This window comes from Callorhinus ursinus, unplaced genomic scaffold (genome assembly GCF_003265705.2).
Source record: "Callorhinus ursinus isolate GAN/ISIS: 27379988/994484 unplaced genomic scaffold, GSC_fseal_2.0 scaffold18, whole genome shotgun sequence".
NCBI classification, from domain to species: Eukaryota; Metazoa; Chordata; class Mammalia; order Carnivora; family Otariidae; genus Callorhinus; species Callorhinus ursinus.
In genome coordinates, this window is record NW_027397080.1 from 24,300,274 (window position 1) to 24,305,412 (window position 5,139).

The window sequence follows — 5,139 nt, forward strand, 5'->3', positions numbered from 1 at the left end:
CACACACACACGCACCAGAACATACATACGCACCGCACCGCACACACACACAAACCACACCACACACAATACACACACCTCACCACACACACACCACAGCACACACACAAGCACCACACACACACACACGCACACCACACGCACACCACATGCACACGCACCACACACACACAACACACACCACACACACACCACACACACCACACCACACACACACCACACACACACACCACACATGCACCACACCACACAGAAACACTCACCACACCACACACACACACCACACCACACACACTCACCACGCCACACACACCACCACACACACACACAAGCACCACCTCACACACACACGCACACCACACACACACCGCACACACACACCACACCACACACACACCACGCCACACACACGCACACCACACACACACCACACACACACACGCACACCACACACACACACACACCGCACACACACACCACACCACACACACACACCATGCCACACACACACGCACCACACACACACCCAAGGCTTAGTTAGAACCCCCAGGAAGTACACACACACACACACACCGAGGGCCGCCACCCAGACTTTGTTTAACCAGACATGCCTGTCGCCCACCACATGGCAAACGCTTGGCTTGGTGCCACACTGGTGGAACTTGCTAGAAATCCACCCTGGGGGCCTTACCAGAAATCTGCCCTGAGGGATACCACAAAAGCCGCCTCCGGGGAGCCACCTCACCTCAGAACTGCCTCCTCCTGCTGGGGGAGCTGCGGGAGTCTGGGAGCCTCGAATCAGGAAGCAGGGCCCTGTGCGCCGCATGGGCTCCCCAGCGCCCTCTACTGACGCAGATTGGCTGGCCGGCCGGGAAGGAATTTAAAGGGCCCAGCTCCATTTCCACCCAGCAGGCAGGAAGGATCAGGGATAAGTCTGGAGCGGCCAAGGCGATCAGGGATAAGCAGCACACTCCATCCCTTTGACTCCTCAGCTTCCATAGGAACCCTCCTCACACAACCGAACTCCTGTAAACACGACTCCGTATTTCTACCCAAGAAGACACAGCTATCATTCTTATACTTGCCATAAAACAAAACTAAGAGCCCCAGAAGTCACCGCGGACCATATTTATTACTCCTCAAACTCGGTCACAGTTCCACAGGATATTCTGTCACCTAAAGACAAAATTATAAAGTTCGCTTCCCAAAACTTGCATGTAAAATAAAAATGGAGGGGCGTCTGGGTGGCTCAGTTGGTTAAGTGTCTGCCTTCCGCTCAGGTCATGATCCCAGGGTCCTGGGGTCGAGCCCCACGTTCGGCTACTTGCTCAGCAGAGAGTCTGCTTCTCCCTCTCTCCCCTGCTCATGCTCTATCTCTTGCTCTGGCTCTTTCTCAAATAAATAAATAAATAAAAGCTTTAAAATAAACAAATGAACAAACGGAAAGTGTAGAGAATGGTTCATGGCTAAGTATGTTTACATCTTGTGATTACTCATTCAGGAACGGGGGCGGATAACCTGGGGGTGGGTCCATGGGCCAAGGGGACCCCCATGCATCAGGCTCCACTTTCTACCGCCTGACCACCATAAGCCCCCACTTTGACTTCGGGGCCAGAGTGGCATTTTGTGTCCCCAGCAATCAGTGTTGATCCCTGACCCGCCTGCCTATTTCTTTTTCCACAGTCCATGTCACTCTGATAAATGGCCCAGGACCCTCTCGGGAGGTCTGGAGGGATATTTACAGTAAGTACTTGCAGCAATGATAGAACTTCTTCCTCAAGGGGAAGGGCTTTCTAGGTTTGTGAGTTGACAGGTATGGAAACTGGAGGAGAGGCAGAGACTCTCTGTCATGGCGATGCACGTCAGGTTTTGGCTACCAGACCCAGAGCTTTTTATGTCATATATATCAAGTAGTACTCTCGTAGGCTGCAATTGATTTCATTCCCAGGGACACTGTGATCCACCAGCCACCAGCAAGGATCCCTATGGGCCAAGGCATTCTGATTGCCCGTACAGCCCTGTTGCTTGGCAGTGGATATGCCCACCTTGTCCTCACTGGTGATGTGCTGCCCCTTGGTCTCTGCTACTCCAGGAAGCTCAGGGAGCCAGTCTCAGCGGAGGCAGCCTCTAAAGTCACACCCAGCCTACAAAAGCCATGGAGCATTTCAAGGATGCTCCCCTCAGTCATGTATCTCTCGATGCCTCTGTCCTCTGCTGCTTCTTATGAAACATAGTTGGCAGGGGGTTTGGTGCAGACCACACGTAATATATCCAGTCCAGCATTCCTATCTCCTCACGCCTTTGGACTCCCTCTTCCATATCATGATGCTGCTTCATTAACCTTAGGCTACTATTGGGCCCAGATGTCAGTCAATCAACCAAGTAAGCTGTTAGGGCCACGGTCAGCAGCACATGCCAACAACCAAATCCTGAATCTCCAGGAAGTGCATCCATGACAATGAATTCTGCCCAACCTAGTGTGATATCCTGCCCTCTTTGGTCTAAAATCCTTAAAATCTGGGTGCCCGGGTGGTTCAGTCAGTTAAGCATCTGCCTTCGGCTCAGGTCATGATCCCAGTCCTGGGATCGAGTCCTGGATCAGGCTCCCTGCTCAGTGGGGAGTCTGCTTCTCCCTCTCCCTCTGCCCCTCCCGCACTCATGCGTGTGCACACAGGAGCTCTTGCGCTCTCTCTCTCAAATAAATAAATAAAACCTTTTTTTAAAAAAAATAAAATCCTTAAAATCTACTCCTACATGTGGTCCCCAGAATTCTGTTGATATGTATTAGCAAACCTTGCAATTCTTGGGGAGCTTCCTCTTGTGTCCTAGTGAGTCACTGCTGAGATTTCGCCCTTAGTAGAGGCTAGTGACAAACTAGGGATAGTTTTGGTAAGTCTCCAGGAGAATGAGCATCCCCTCTCAAGATATCTGCCCCCACTGAGGTAATCATAGGGTTTTTAAAACAGGAGGAGAAATAGCCTCCTCAGACATGGGCAGGAAGGCCACCACCAGCAATAAGGGGCACCTGGAGCCACGCGGGGTTTAAGATTGTCAGTTTCATCGGGGGCCAACAGATGTCCCCCTTCCCTGTTTCAGGGCCCCTTTCTTTCCCAATCAATGCCTTAATTTTCACCGGAGAAATCTGTCAAGATGGTGAATTCCATTGTGGTTGTAATTTGGCAACCAACACAATTAAATTTTATGTTTGATTTCCAGCAAATACCAGCCCTGCCGCTGTTTAAAAAAAAAAAAAAAAAAGAGCTCCTGTAAAGGCTGTCATGATGGCTTTCTAGTCCTCAGACCGTGACCTGAGCTGAGCCAATGGACCTACGCTTGTCATCTCCTCTCTGTAAGTTCTAGAGCTCTCAAAAGAATCCATCGCACCCCCTACCGTCCTTAGAGTCATCACCACTGCCATTAATGGTCAGGGGAAGCATCACTCTGGCTCCCAAGGGACGTGTCTCGGTGGCACTTCATCTCAATCAACCACGGGTGATAGCTTGATTAATTGCAGGGCCACCGCATGCTTTGGGTGACTAGCACCCCGTCTCCTATCAGCAAGGAGCTCAGCACCATGTTCCAGCCCACGAGAAATCCAGTCTGCAAATCTCATCTCTGCAGACCCATCTCCTGCTATCACCACGACACCAAGTCTATACTGGTTCGGGTCTAATCAAGAAAAAGAAACCACACAGTAATTCCAACAGGAAAAGTTCCACATGAAGAATTATTAACTTCTAATAGGGGATTGAATGAATGTGGCATTGGCTAATAAAGAATAAAGAGAACTATAATTAATGTAAGAATAGCAGCTGAAGGAGCAGCCACAACCCAGAGAGCTGAGATAGAGCCCCTAAGGAAGAGACTCCACCCAGGGCTAAGATAGAGCCCCTAAGAATGCCACCCCCCCAAGAACAGCCCCCTTGAGGGGCTTTGGTAAGACCCTCAAGGATGAGTCCCCCCCCTTACACACACACAGAGATGAAATAAATTCCCCAAGAAAGAGTCCCCTAAGGCTGAGGTAGAGCCCCCAGGAAAGAGCACCCCCATTCAGGGGCAGAGATAGACCACCAAAGTAGAGCCTCCCAGGAAGAGATCCCCCCCATATCAGGCTGAGGTAGAGCCCACAAGGAAGAGCCACCACCCTGAGCTGATATTGAGCATAAAGCCCCCCAAAAAGAAACCCCCACCAGGCTGAGATACCCCCGCAAAGAGGAGCTTCCCCCAGAGCTGAGGAAGAGCCCCCACCCCCACCCAGGACTGATACAGAACCTCAACGAAGAGAACCCTAGGGCTGATTTAGAGCCCCCCCAAAAGAGACCCCCACCATGAGGCTGAGATAGCCTCCTCACTACCTGGGGCTGAAATAAGGCCCCCAGCGAAGAGTCCCCTCCTAAGGCTGAAAAAACTCCCCAAGAGAAGCCCCTGAGCTGAGGAAGGATCCCCTAAAGCACACACACACAGGGCCGCCATCCAGACTTTGTTGAACCAGACATGCCTGTGGCCCACCACATGGCAAACGCTTGGCTTGGTGCCACACCGGTGGAACTTGCTAGAAATCCACCCTGGGGGACTTACCAGAAATCTGCCCTGGGGGATACTGCAAAAGCTGCCTCTGGTGAGCCACCTCACGTGGAAACTGCCTCCAAAGTGGTGCTGGGGGAGCTGCGGACCCCTGTGCAAGGCCAGAGCCAGGCACTGGAGAGGCTACACGAGCTTTGGGAGCCTGGGAGCCTTGAATCAGGAAGCAGGGCCCGTGTGCCACATGAGCTCCCCAGCGCCCTCTACTGACCCAGCTTAGCTGGCCAGCCGGGAAGAAATTTAAAGGGCCCAGCTCCATTTCCAACCAGCAGGCAGGAAGGATGGGTCTGGAGCGGCCAAGGCGATCAGGGATAAGCAGCACCCAGTGGAATATTACTCAGCAATGAAAAAGAAGGGATTGCTGATACATGGATTAAAATTATAGATAATTAGGTTGAGTGAAAGAAGCCAGACTCAAAACCAGCACATTCTGTAAGTTCCCACTCCCATGAAGTTCAAAAACAGGCAAACTGGTTTACAATGACAGAAATTTAAAAACAGGGTGGTGAGGGAGGCATTTTCCTAGAAAGAGGCACAACCTTCTGGGGGGTAAGGGAC

General features: G+C 51.6%; 1 protein-coding gene across 2 annotated transcripts in view; it reads right to left on the reverse strand.

The window, feature by feature from the left end:
• ACTL8 (actin like 8) overlaps positions 1-4,709 on the reverse strand; it is a 65,004-nt gene extending 60,295 nt beyond the window's left edge. Inside the window, exon 1 of one of the 2 annotated variants that reach the window (XM_073903622.1) lies at positions 4,579-4,709. The gene's annotated coding sequence lies outside the window, so the exon portion shown is untranslated. Of the gene's footprint in view, positions 1-691; positions 758-4,578 lie in introns of those variants that run through there. The other variant, XM_025855754.2, reaches the window with a different exon arrangement.
• Between the last annotated feature and the right edge of the window lie 430 nt (positions 4,710-5,139).